General features: G+C 45.0%; 1 protein-coding gene across 5 annotated transcripts in view; it reads right to left on the bottom strand.

The window, feature by feature from the left end:
• The window catches only part of palmdb (palmdelphin b), a 78,583-nt gene extending 68,777 nt beyond the window's left edge, over positions 1–9,806 (bottom strand). For all 5 annotated transcript variants that reach the window (XM_032504359.1, XM_032504356.1, XM_032504360.1 and 2 more), the window contains exon 1: positions 9,545–9,806. The gene's annotated coding sequence lies outside the window, so the exon portion shown is untranslated. The remainder of the gene's footprint in view (positions 1–9,544) is intronic.
• Positions 9,807–12,586: the final 2,780 nt, after the last annotated feature.

Below are 12,586 nucleotides of genomic sequence, written 5' to 3'. Positions count from 1 at the left end.
GAACGGAGCGGCGATACGCGTTTCTTTGGGTGTGAAATGAGAGCTCCCCCAACAAAAAAGGTAAAAAGAAGCCTTTTTAAAATAAAAAATTCTGTTATTGGCTGAAAAAAAAAATTGTTTGTGATCACTTTCAATGTCGAAAGGGTTTTGTTTTAAGAAAAAAATTTTGGCTTGAATGTGTTTAAATTTAAAGGGGTTAAAACAGTGAAGTTGGGGTGGGATTGTTATTAAACAAAAGAAAAAAAACCTAGGGGGGGAAGAAAATTTTTGGGAATAATACGGGGGGGGGAGGAGAGGAAAAGGGACAAATAGTCAGGGGGAAAAAAAGGCCAGGGGGGGACGGGGGTGGGAAAGATGAAAAGGGGAACAGATATTTCAAAATGAGGTTTGGGGAAAATTTGCCACCCTTGGTTCTTTTGGGAAACACCTAAAAAAGATTCCCGGTTAAAACAGTTTGTCTTTGGAAAATTTTCGGGGTCCACCGCGAGTGAAATTTGGAAAAGGAGGAGGGGGTCACTTTTTAAGTTGTAAAGATTATAGAGATGTACAAAAAAAACCCTTTAGAGGAGTTTTAATAAAAAAATTTGGTTTTTTTGGGTTTTGCTGTTTTGATTTTGTTGTGGTTTGGCTTGTTGGATTTTCCCAGGGTTTTTTGTTGAAAAATTGACGCCCCCTTATGGTAAAGTGTTGGAGGGGCATTTAAAAAAGTAGGGCCCAAAAAAGGGGAGAAAAGGGTAGCAAAAGAGATTGAAAAAAGGGGAGAGAGGAGGTGGATTGGGGGGAGAAGGGGGGGCCGTCCCCGGAGAAAGTGAAGGGAAATGGGGAAAGTTGAAAAAAAGAATTTGGAGTATGGGGAAAAGGGCCCGGCAGAGGGGGAAAAAGAAAAGAAAAGGTTTAAAGACAAAAAAAAGCAGAAGGAGTATGAACCCGCAGAAAAAAGGAAAATTATGGGGGGGGTTTGAAAAGAAAAATGAAACAGAAAAAATTGGGATTGAAAAAAAAGATGAAAAAAGTTCCCAAAAAAACTGAGCCGAAGTAAACCCGAAAAAACCGCAAAGCCAGAAAAAACCCCGTCCCCCGTGGGCCCCCCCCCAAACCCCAAACCCCTTTTTTTATCCGGGACATAAAAAACCTAAGAACCCCCGCCCCAAACCGCCGCGTAACGGGCCCAACCGGCACAAACCCCCCAGCCAAAAGCCCCAGTGGTAACTGCCCTTTCCAGCCAAAGGCATTACAAATGGGCCCGAAACCACAGGACCCATTTTTACCGGAATTAGAGGGCCGCTACGGGATTGGGGTTATCAAAATTTTAATGGTACAGTCAGCGTCGGGGGGAGAGCAGCGGCCCCACCAAAACCAGGGGGGCCAAAGCCCCAAAACCCGGGGCCCCAAGAAAAGCTGTACCCCTTTCAGCGTTTTTTTGCCAAAAAAAACCCAGACTTTTAAATTTTCAGTAAAGGACCCGGGCCCACCTCCCCAATAGTACCCCCCCAAGATCAGGAAAGAAGGGAAGGTAGCAAACCCGGTCAGACAGCCGCGGGGAAAAAGTGAGAAAAACAAAAGAAGCTTGCTCAGGGGAAAGGACAAAAAAAACGAAAAAAACGCAGGCCCAGATCTAGATCCCCAAAGTCCTCAAGAGGGTTTTTTTAGCAGGCACTTTTAAAGGGAAAATTTACCAACGAGGCCCCTGACAAAAGTTTGCTGCGAAGTTTCAACTAGAATAAGGGAAAGATTAACAAAGGGGGTTCAGAGAGAAAAAAGGCAGCAAGACCCGCTGCGTCGAACAGTGAATGGGGCTCAGGAGGAAGAGCAGACGCCCCACACCCCAGAGGGGGGTCCCAATGCCCACTCCCCCCCAGTAGGAGGGGGAGGAGGCCCGGGGGGTTTGAAAACCCCCCTTAAATTTTTTGGGACTTAAAAGCTCGGGTGGGAAAAATCCCCCCGGGGACAGGAGGGGCGGGGATTTCCTCACAGTTTTCAATAGTCTTACGCAGGAGTGCACCCGGGTTTTTTGGGGATCTCGGGCCCCGGGGGGGTATTTTTGGGGACCCGATAAAGTAGTGCGGCCCCCCCACCAGAGGGGGAGCTGGAACCACTTTTCCCCGCATCAGTCCCCGCATCAGCAGTAACCCCGGGCTTGGGGGCCTGAGCTGCACAGCAGGGGTATCCCCCCGTGGGGATCAGGGCCAGCAGGCATGATTTAAAAAGAAAAAGTGATAAAATTTTTGGGGCCTGGGCGGGATAGAGAAAAAAAAGTTTTGGCCCGGTGCTAGGGGAAACCCGGGGGCCCAGCCGCCCCCCAACTTTGCGCTGTTCCCCCATGGGGGTAAAAAGGGGACCCCCAACAGAATTCGGGACCAGTTAGGGGGGAGTAGGAAGGCCTGCAAAAAAATGCCCCGATTGCAACTTTGGGGCGGAGAAGGTGCGTCATTTTCCTTAAAAACCCCAAAAAGGTTTTTTGGGCCTCAAGGTTTCCCAGCCGCCCAAATTTCCCGGGGGCCTTTTCCCAACCCGAACTACTTTGGCCAGGGAAGGGTTGGCTGTGCTTTTCATCGCTTTTCTCCCCGGGCCCCCCTATGGAAAAACAGGGGCCGGAAAGGGTCGCCTTCTCGGGACCTAAAAAATTTGCCCTAGAAAAGGGCAGGGGAAAAACCCACCTCCCCAGACTACTCATCCATTTCATAGGGATTTCTGAAAAAAATGGCTTTCTAAATGCCATTTTTTTTAAAAAAAAAGGGGGAGAAAGAAGACTGATGTACCACTCATAAAGGGGCGGATACAGTGGAAAAGGCGGGAAAGCCTATGAATGGAATCGTGGAAAGCGGGGGAGCGGCCCCAAAAAAAGGGCCCAAAGTGGGTATGGAGGTCTAAAAAAAGGGAAAAAGGATACCCGCATCAGCGGGGATGTGCAAATTTTGTCCCGAAGACAAAAAACCAACCCACTAAAGGGAAAAGAAAAAGGGAAATCTCCTGAATCTGTCTGAGCTGGGGGGCACCCCTTTTTTAAAGGGACATGGGGACACTTTTTTGTCAGGAATGAAGGGTGTGTGGGGGAGATAAGGTTCAGAAAACCCAAAACCACACTAAAAGGAGCGTTTCCCAGTCCCCACAGCTTGTTTTCAAGAATTTAGTTTTTAGATTTTAGGGTTGGGCGCGGAAAAAAGTGGGGGGGGGGGAAAAAAAAAATTCTTTGGTGAGGTAGGAAAGGTTCTCAGGGGGGTTAAGAACCTTTTTCCCCCCAAAAAAAAGAGGAGCAAAAAAAGTGGTGGAAAAGGTCAAAAATGAATCATTTCCCCAAAGGGATGGGGTTCCCCCGGAAATAAGGTCAGATAATGGAAACATTTTTCCCAAAAAAAAATTTAAAAGAAGTAAAACAGGCCCCGGGGGAAAAAACTCCGCCCTTTGGGTCAGTTTTAAACCAAAAGTCACAGGGAATGGTGGAAAAAAGGGAAACCAGACATTGAAAAGGGTAAGATAGCCCCGGGATGTGCGGAAGCAAGTTAAAAGGGGAGAAACGCCCCCCATGGCCCCCGGAATTTTGAGGGGCCTCAGAAGGGCGAGAAAAACAAATTTTTTCCCACAAAGAAAAAATGGGCAGGGGGAAAAAGCCAGGACCCCCAATGATGGAGGGGGACATGCCCAATTTTTAGGTTCAGCAAATAGAAATGACAGACAATTTTGGGAAAAAACTAAAAATCTTGGTTTCAGGCCCCCTTCTACGCAGGTTTCCCGTTTGGGGAAAAAGGAAACCGCAGGAGGAAGCAACAATACCTGTTTAAGGTAGGCGACTGGGGGGCCGGGGGGAAAATTTACCAAAAGGAAGTGGCCCCGACCCAGGTTTGGGCCCGGGGCCTTTTCGAAGTAAGGGAGGTTACTTCACACCGGTCCCGGTTAAAGGTAAAAAAAGGAGCACCCTTGGGACCCCCTGACACATTTTTGCCCCGGCCCCCACCTCCTGCCGCCCCTTGGGAGAAAAAAAGAAAACAATCCAAAAAAATAGATGGAAGAGATTTTGGGGGGGAAAAGCCCCCAACCTAGTACATCCCAAATTGGGGGAAAGGGAAAAAGGGGGTTGGGGAAAAAAAACAACAGTTGCCTAGCAGTAGTAGTAGTAGGGGGTGCCCGAAATTTAAATTTTGGGGTTGGAAAATGCGTAGGGGGGCCCCAGGGGCCACAAAGGAAAAAAATCACCCCCGGGAGTGTCCAAAACCCCCTCCCCCGTAAAAAAAGGAAATGAAACTAAGAGGGGAGAAAAAGAAGAAGGGAGTTTTTGGGGGTAGGAAACAAACACTAAGGGCCCCATCCCCAAGGGCGGGGGCCCCGATTGGACCCCCCATGGGAGGGGACTCAAAACCCCGTCATTTACCTTGTTTTTGGGAGGGAAGACTCGGGGGGGATAATAGTTTTTCAAAAAACACCCAGGTTTTAATCTGTGAGACTAAAAAGGTAGAGGATGTTTAAAGGAGCGCTTCCGGGGAAAAAGGGGGAAAATTTTTCTCTTTTAAAAGTGGTATGAGCGGGGTTTGGGCAAAACCCGGGGGGGGGAAAAACCGGGCGGGGGGGTTGACAGACCCAAAAAAGATTTGGGGGGTACAACAAAATGAATGGGAGAAATTTTTATACAGCGGGGGGCTATAGTTAGACCCCACGAAAAATCCCCAAAACCCTTTTCAGGAAAAGAAACCAAATTGGGGGCAGGAACGGTCCGGAGTGTGGATGTTACCCTTTGGTGTATGGATAGCAGGAAAATGACCCGATAACCCCCGGAGATAAAATTTGGGGTCCCCCCAAGCACACCCAGAAAAGACACTTTAATGGGGAGAGATACAGTTTTAAACCCCCCCCGAAAGGGGGAAGACGTAAAGTGCAAAGGGCTTTCTAAAATGAGGGTGGAAGATGTGTTTTGAGTTTTCAGCCGGTTTCCGGCCCAGGACAATTTTGGGGGAAAGGGGGCTAATAAAGAAGGGAAAGAACAAAAACTGGAAGGGGGGGCCTGTGCCACAGCTTTGACCAGGGCGTTCAAATAAAACCCCGGGCCCCTTTTCCAAAAGAGGGCCCAGCGGATATGAAAAGATGTTGGGAAATTCCCCACACTAAAGGGAAACTTCCCCCCAATTGTTTCTACCCCCGAAACCTCTTTTCCCCCGGCTTTTTAAAAAAAGGGTATTTTTTTCCGCCATAAAGGGGGGGGGGGTGCAAGATATCACCCGTTTTAATCTCAAAGGATTAAGCAAGCCCAAAAACAAAAGGGGGATTTACCCCCCAGACGGGGTAATACAAAAGTACAAAAAAAACAGCCCTTTGGGGCCCCGGGGAGAATAGGGGCTTTTTTCTATTTGTGGGGGTCTTAGGGGGTACTCCCAGATTTAAAATTCCCAAAACAAACTAGGAGTTTTTGCTAGGTTAGATAGCATGCCAATTTGGGGGGGAAAATGAGTCCACTATAACCCCCCATAAGGGGTGTGCAAGGGCCGTAAAAAGAAGGCGAAAGGGCCCCTATATGCAAGGGGCTTTTTCCAAGGGGGGGAAACCCCCAAACCCATATTAAGGGCAGCATAGGAGTTCCCAGGGGGTGGCCCCAAAAAACAAATTGGCCGTCAAATAGCCGCAGGATTTGAGAATATACCAGGTTTCAGCCATTTTCCCCCTCATCCCCGCAAAAAGAATAGGATAAATTTTTGGGATTTTAAGTTTTTCGCTTGAGCAAGGGAAATAGGGATGCCCCGAAGGCCTGGGGCCCCAGCAAAATGGGCCCCCAAAAACCCTCATGGCGCCCGAAAGGTGGCGGGGCCTTGTTGGCGGGAAAAAAGGGGGGTCTGTTCCATGTTGGGGGAAAATGTGCGTAAGGTCTCCCCCCAAAACGCCCCCGGTGGGAAGGTTTACCAGGGGGTTGAAACCCCAAATTCGAGCCCTTTTCCCCGGAGATGCATGACGCATCGGGTAAACAAAAACCCCTTTGGGGGGGGGGATGACAACCTTTTTGGGGAAATGGAAGGAAACTTATCACTGCTTGGTTTGGGCATTTTTGCGTTTTTTTGTATTCTAGTTCCCGTGGGGGTTGCTGTGTGCCCGGGCCCGCGGCCATGATATCCAAAGGTCATCAACCCCTGCCTGGGCCAAAAAAAAAGCACCGCCTCCCATTTGTGGGATTTCTGAAGTTTTCACCATGCCGGGGGAAGAGGAGGGCCCTTTAGGGCAAGCAGTTAGGTAAAAAATGTTCGACCCAGTAGGGGCGAAAAAAAGGGGAATTTTTGGGGAAAAAATACCCAAAGACTGAGGGGGTTAAAGAACAGGGCAAAAGGAACCCGGGCCGTAAAAGCGGCTTAAAATATATTGGGAAAAAACCAAAGACTAAAAAAGAGTGTGGAAGTGTGAATTTTTATAAAATTTGCTTTTCAGCTGGGGCCCGGGAGGAGGGAGAGAACGGGGGTATTTAGTCAGATAAACTACAGGGGAAACACCCGAAGAGGAGGGTGAGGGCCCAAAAGGGCCCCTTTAAAATTTGAGGACGGTCTGATAAACCCGAGAAACGGACAAGAAGGGGGGTGAACATAGCTTTTCTTGGAAGTAAATGATAATGAAAAAAAATAGGGCAGGCAAAAAAGGGAGGCCCCGAGCAGGGATTTTTTTTTTTTTTTTTAAAACCCCCCCTTAAGGAAAAAAGTAGGAACAAAAAGGCCCCCCAAGGGGGAACCCAATATAACCCCGACCGCTATTGGGTTTTAAAGGGGCCCTTTTTGGGGGGGCCTCTGGGGGGGGGAAAAAACAAGTTCCCCTCAGGTCCCCCCCAGTTTAAATGCTCGGAAACGCATTTTATTGGGGACAAAAAGAATAACCCCTTTTGGGGTTAAATTTACAGGGAGTCAGGTTTTTCAGTTTTTTAGAAGGATTTCTCCAACACTTGCTTATTCATAGTACTCGTGTAATGTCTTCTTCTGCTTCTAGAGTTTAAGGAAAGTCCCTTCAGGTCTTTTTTCTCAGTACTCTGTCCATGATCCATGCCAGACTGCAGTCCCAATGACATGACCCCAATATCTCCCTGTCTGTCTGGTCTTTCAGCCGAGGTGCTCCTGACTTCTAATCCCTGCGTCTCCTTCCTTAATCTGATCTCTGATGGATTAACAGCACACAGGCCAACAGCAGATGCCTTCACTAGTCTAGAACATGGTCTGCTAAACACCAATTTAGACATGATACTGGCCTTTGATTAACACTCAGATGTGGTCCAGTTAGTGTTATGGTCTTTATGGGAGATATCTGGTTCTATCTTGTCCCCCTAACAATGAAGTAACATTAAAGCGTTAGTGCTTAACTTTTTGATATTATGAAATGTTCGTTACATTCCATCCATTGCCAAATGAGTTGCTACAAAGCTAATTAAGACTATTAGCTCCACACAACTCTCTCTGTATTTCTCAGTATGGTTATGTTCAGAAGATTGTGGCAAGAGTGACTTTTCTGTGCAGAAACTCTAGTGAAGATAATGACCTCTTCTGAAGAGGCCATCATGTTTTTTTAATCCTCCAACCGTGTAGAGGAGGGGTTTGATTACGTACGTGATCACGGAAGGCTTGTATCATGTGGATGCGCTCACTGACTCCTTATCATTACTTAGAATTCCTCATAGGGGAGACAGAAACTACACACCATAGCTTCAACAGTGTGAAGCCCCGTTATAATGGTGTCTCAATGCTGTGATTCTTTTGTTGTGGTGTTTTAATGTTTTGAAATTGTATTGTTGCAGTGTTCATGTTGTGTTTTGCTGTTCTGATCTTACTTTACGGTTTTCCTTTACTGTTGTGTTAGCGTTTTTGTACTCCAGTGTTAGGTTTCCTTCAGTTATTCTGTTTTTCCTGCCCACATTATTTTTTTTACCACTATGGCGATGCCAAGATCCTCCCTTCAATAGCTACGATTGGCCAGGCGTCCATGCTTACACAAGGTAACGTAACCTGATTTGTTCAGGTCCTATCCCCTGACCAATCAGCTACCCTAACCTTAACCACTTGAGGTCAAACGCCTAACCCCAACCAGTCGACCACTTTGGCCACACCAAGTTGGTCTTGGCGTGGGATTCGTAATTTTGCTTCCTGCCCAGGGACTACAGATGAAAATTACTGCTAAGAAGCTGTGCATTATCCCTGTAAAATAAATAATAAAAAGTCAAAACAAATCTACAGTATTACAACTATCTAAATTGCCTTTTCCCAGCCAAATAACTACAAGTTTCTTGAATTCAGTTATTTCATAAGTTGACTTCACAAGCCATGATGGATGTTTGTAAAAGAAAAATCATATTTTTTTGTTTTTGCTTAAGAAATTACAGATATTTTTGGAACTATGCATATTCATTTTCAAGTTATGTGAGGAAGTGTATGTTGATCACTTTTTAGATATACAGCAGACACATAGCAACATTATCATTCATTTGGAGTTTTGTGTTTGTTTTCCTGAGAAAATGCTCTGGCTCTTTAGTTGCCAAATGTTGGCGCTAAGAAATAGTTCCAGTATTAAACTCCCCATAAATCCATCATCTGACATATTTACTTATTTGTTTTTGTGTGCCAAATTAACAAATACATATTTTAGAGATGTTACATTAATATTTTTGGAACTTTGAATATCGCCAGGCTAGCTGTTTCCCCCTGATTCTAGTCTTTATGCTAAGCTCGGCTAACTATGTCCTGACTCCAGCTCTGTTCAGACAGACACGAGATTGATATGCAACTGAACATCTTACTCACAGAAAGAAATCAAATGTGCATATGTCCCAAAATGTCAGCTACTCCCCAAAGAACTCCTGAAGTATGCTATTAAATCTCTGATGCAAAAAAATGAATCACATTCTGTATTTAATCAGTTTATTCTGCATGTAGTTCATATGAAGATAACACCAGTGTGATTTCAGGTCCTCACAGAGATGTAAAAATGAGCTCACTACTTCATTAGCGTCCTCACTCTGCTCTTCCACATGTGCTGAAACGTTGAAATGAATGAGGAGGAGGGAAAGGGCACGAGGTGACTGCTTTCCCGCAGGCAGCCCTGAACAACAGCATGTATGTGGGAGTGCATGACTGTGTGGCTGTGTGGCATACATTCATTACTCCCAAAAAGTGTACAATTTTCAGCGTGCTGACAGCTTGTCAGTTTGACGAGATGTCATGTACATACTTTGTTGACTCCGCGACTGCTTTTTGCCTGTGTGTTCATCTGTGAGTGAAAGTCTTGTCATTTAAAGCCGGACCCCTGCTGGGAGGCTGCGAGCGGCCGACAGCTTAAAGGAATTAAAAGATTATAGAATCAAAAGACCCCTCGTGGCTTATTTTAGCTTTCCGTAACAACAAGTTACCTCAGGGTAACTGAGTTATGGTAGAAAACTACGTACAGGGAGTTGACAACACAGTGGTCATCTCTGTACAGAGTAACCTCTCGGAGCTGACAAGAGCATCTACCCCTTGAAAGCCTTCAGCTTCAAATAGATGCCCCACTGTACTTTAGTGTGGCAGAGGCAAATGCAAACAGTGAAAAACGGAGGTCTACTCACCGGGTGTGCGCTGTGTGTGTGTGTCGCCGAGCAGGTGATCGCAGAGCGTGTGAGGAAGGTAGAGCTCACTCCTGCAGCGTATTCAACATTACTGAGCCCGGGGTTGTGTCTGCAGATTGTGTAGGCAGAGAGAGATTCAGACTGACTGGGATGACTTTCTCTCTCTCTCTCTCTCTCTCTCTCGCTCTCTCTCTCTCTCTCCCTCGCCCTCTCTCTCTCTCTCTGTCTTCATCACTCTCCCTCTCTCTCTCCCTCTCTCTGTCTTTATCTACTTGGGAGTCTGTCACAGAGCCCACCATGCGCCTAAAATACCTCTAACAATTGCTCAACAAATGAGCTCACACAAACACCACTCTCTCTCTCTCTCTCACACACACACACACACACACACACACACACACACACACACACACACCACACACACACACACACATACACGTTCACATGTTTATGCACATACATAAATGCTGCAATACTCATGATTACAAAATCCAGTTACTGTAACTTTTTTACACGTCAGTGTCCACAGTGTGCATGCCATATTAACTATTCCACACTGAGGGTTGGGGGGATCTATAAGAGCACACATTTTGCACTCAGAATTTGAAAACTCCATTAAAATGTCTCTCAATAAATATAGTGCTCTAAATAGCAAATGTAGAAGACTTAGTTGCATGTATTTTGAGGGGGATTTAGGGGTCCTCCCTCAAGAAAATGTTACCTTTTTAATTTCATGTTCTCAATTTTTAAATTTTGGACCATTATTATTACCATATCTTTGTCTAAAATGTTGGAATAGATAGAACAAATAATAAATGTATAACACTCAAAAAGCTTTTAATTTAAATACATCCATTTGGCTCAGGTGGTGCCCCAAATTGCTCGGGTGCTGCGCCTAAACCTTATGTTGGTAAACCCTGCAACTATGTTAATATTAAAATTAATTGAGCCCAATATTGGCACCAATTCGTTTGAATGATAATTGCTCACCATTGGATAAGTCTCCCTCTTCCTGGTTTGCTACCGTGTTGTCCAACCCACTGCGCATCGGCATGAAAGTCTCTCCCCCTTGTCCCACCTGCTTTGTCCCCGGCCACGGACGGAAGGTTGTGATGGCGATGAACATAACCTTTCTAGGCCTTAGAAAGATTTTACTTATATAAAACTTTCATGGCTGAAAACAGCTGTCCTGTCAACACACTAATGGACCCCAGTAATGGACTAATTTTCCCCAAAGGATAGGCAGAGCTCACTTAATAATACTTAGGATTGTGTGTGTGTGTGTGTGTCTGTGTGTGTGTGGAATTGAGTCACAATAAACTACAGCATGTGTGTTAATGGTAATGAAGGAACATGTCACCCAGAGCAGCAGAGTGACTCACTAATGTGTTTTTAATAGTTTGTGGACAACAATGGAACTCTATGGCACCGAGGCAGATCAGGCTTTGTTACACACACACGTTACTTGTGAGTAGATGCTGGTGATGACTAGCACAGTATATGTATGTTTTCTGTTTCTAGGAAGCAACACATTCTCTGAAGAGCCTATCCGAGGGTTTGTTAGGTGGTTATAAAATATGCATGCCCGATTCAATCCAAACAGGGTACATAATCAAAAATCTGGCTACCTTTACGTTAGCTTGAAAAAGCCTGGACATCTCCTAGTGTATGTAACAGTTGGGAAAAGCAGTGTTTTAGGATGCTAGATCTTTCTTATTTTGGTGCGGAAAAAAAATAGACGAAAGGGTATTGGTACTTTTTAAAAGTACAGTTTGAATGGCAGCACATGGCAAATCTAATGTATGTGTATGGGTGAGTGTGATCAGCTGTCCATGGCCATGATGGACATGCACAGACATCACTGCTGCCATACACTTAGTGTACCACCCCTTATTTAGCTTCAAAGAATGTGAGCAGTGAAGCATGGATGGGTATACATCTTTCTGTCTGTATGTCTTTTTATTTGGGATCAAGTCCACTCATCACAGGCCGAAACTGCACTTGTTATGCAGAAGCCACGAGTCTATCCGATGGAACTTCACTGTTAGAAAATGGTGGCTTATTCTTGAAGTCCTTTTTGAAATTACTGCTCTATCTAAAAGCTTTAATTGGAGAGGGTGCTGTTGCCATAGCACATTACCCACTCCAAATGTGTACAGGGTTGGTAGACAGACCAGAGAGAAGAAATGCCTACCATAGATCTGCTTTTTCAGGCAGTGTTACATCAGAATAGCAGAACGACTGCATACGTTTACCAGTTTTTACTGTCACTGTTGAAAACTGTGTAGTAAAGGTTACAACCTTGGGTTGTAGTTTGGAGCTTTGGAGCTTTCTGAAAAAGGGTTAAATGCATCATGTATACAATCAAATATATTTTATTAGCCTTTTGATCAGAAAACAACATTCATTGAACTGCAGGTAGGGCTGGGCAATACATAAATACAAATCAACGTAATATAAGGGGTATTGTGTTAGAATTTGGATATCGTAATGTGAGGTGTTTGGTGTTTTTTGCCCCCTACGTCTCCTTCCAAGCAGTGCGGCAATGGTTATGTTCAGGGTTTAAGGTTAGGGTTAGCTGCCTGGTAGGCGACGTTGGAGGCAAAAAAAACACCATTGAGCATAATATGACATAAGTGTTGTCTTTTCCTGGTTTTACAGGCTGCATTACAGTAAAGTGATGTTAATTTCTGAACTTTCCAGAGTGCTCCCGCAGTCATTATATCAAAATTACTGATGATTGTTTATCAAATTGTATACATATGTTGCGAAAGCACCAACTGTCAATGAATTTGGTCAAAAATATTGCCCTGCCCTAGTCAGTGTTGGGCAAGTTACTTCCAAAATGTAACACATTATAGATTACGTTATACTACAATGTAATGCGTTATATTACAATATTACTGTCACTGAATTGTAATGCGTTACACTACATTTACATTACTTTTGAGTTACTTTCACCACAGTAACAGCTGAGGTTTGACTTGCCAGCTAGCGTCTCCTCTTTATCCACTTTAATACATCACAGATTACTCATAATAT

Source organism: Etheostoma spectabile, chromosome 22 (assembly GCF_008692095.1).
Source record: "Etheostoma spectabile isolate EspeVRDwgs_2016 chromosome 22, UIUC_Espe_1.0, whole genome shotgun sequence".
Lineage (NCBI taxonomy): Eukaryota > Metazoa > Chordata > Actinopteri > Perciformes > Percidae > Etheostoma > Etheostoma spectabile.
This window is presented reverse-complemented; position numbering and strand designations above follow the sequence as displayed.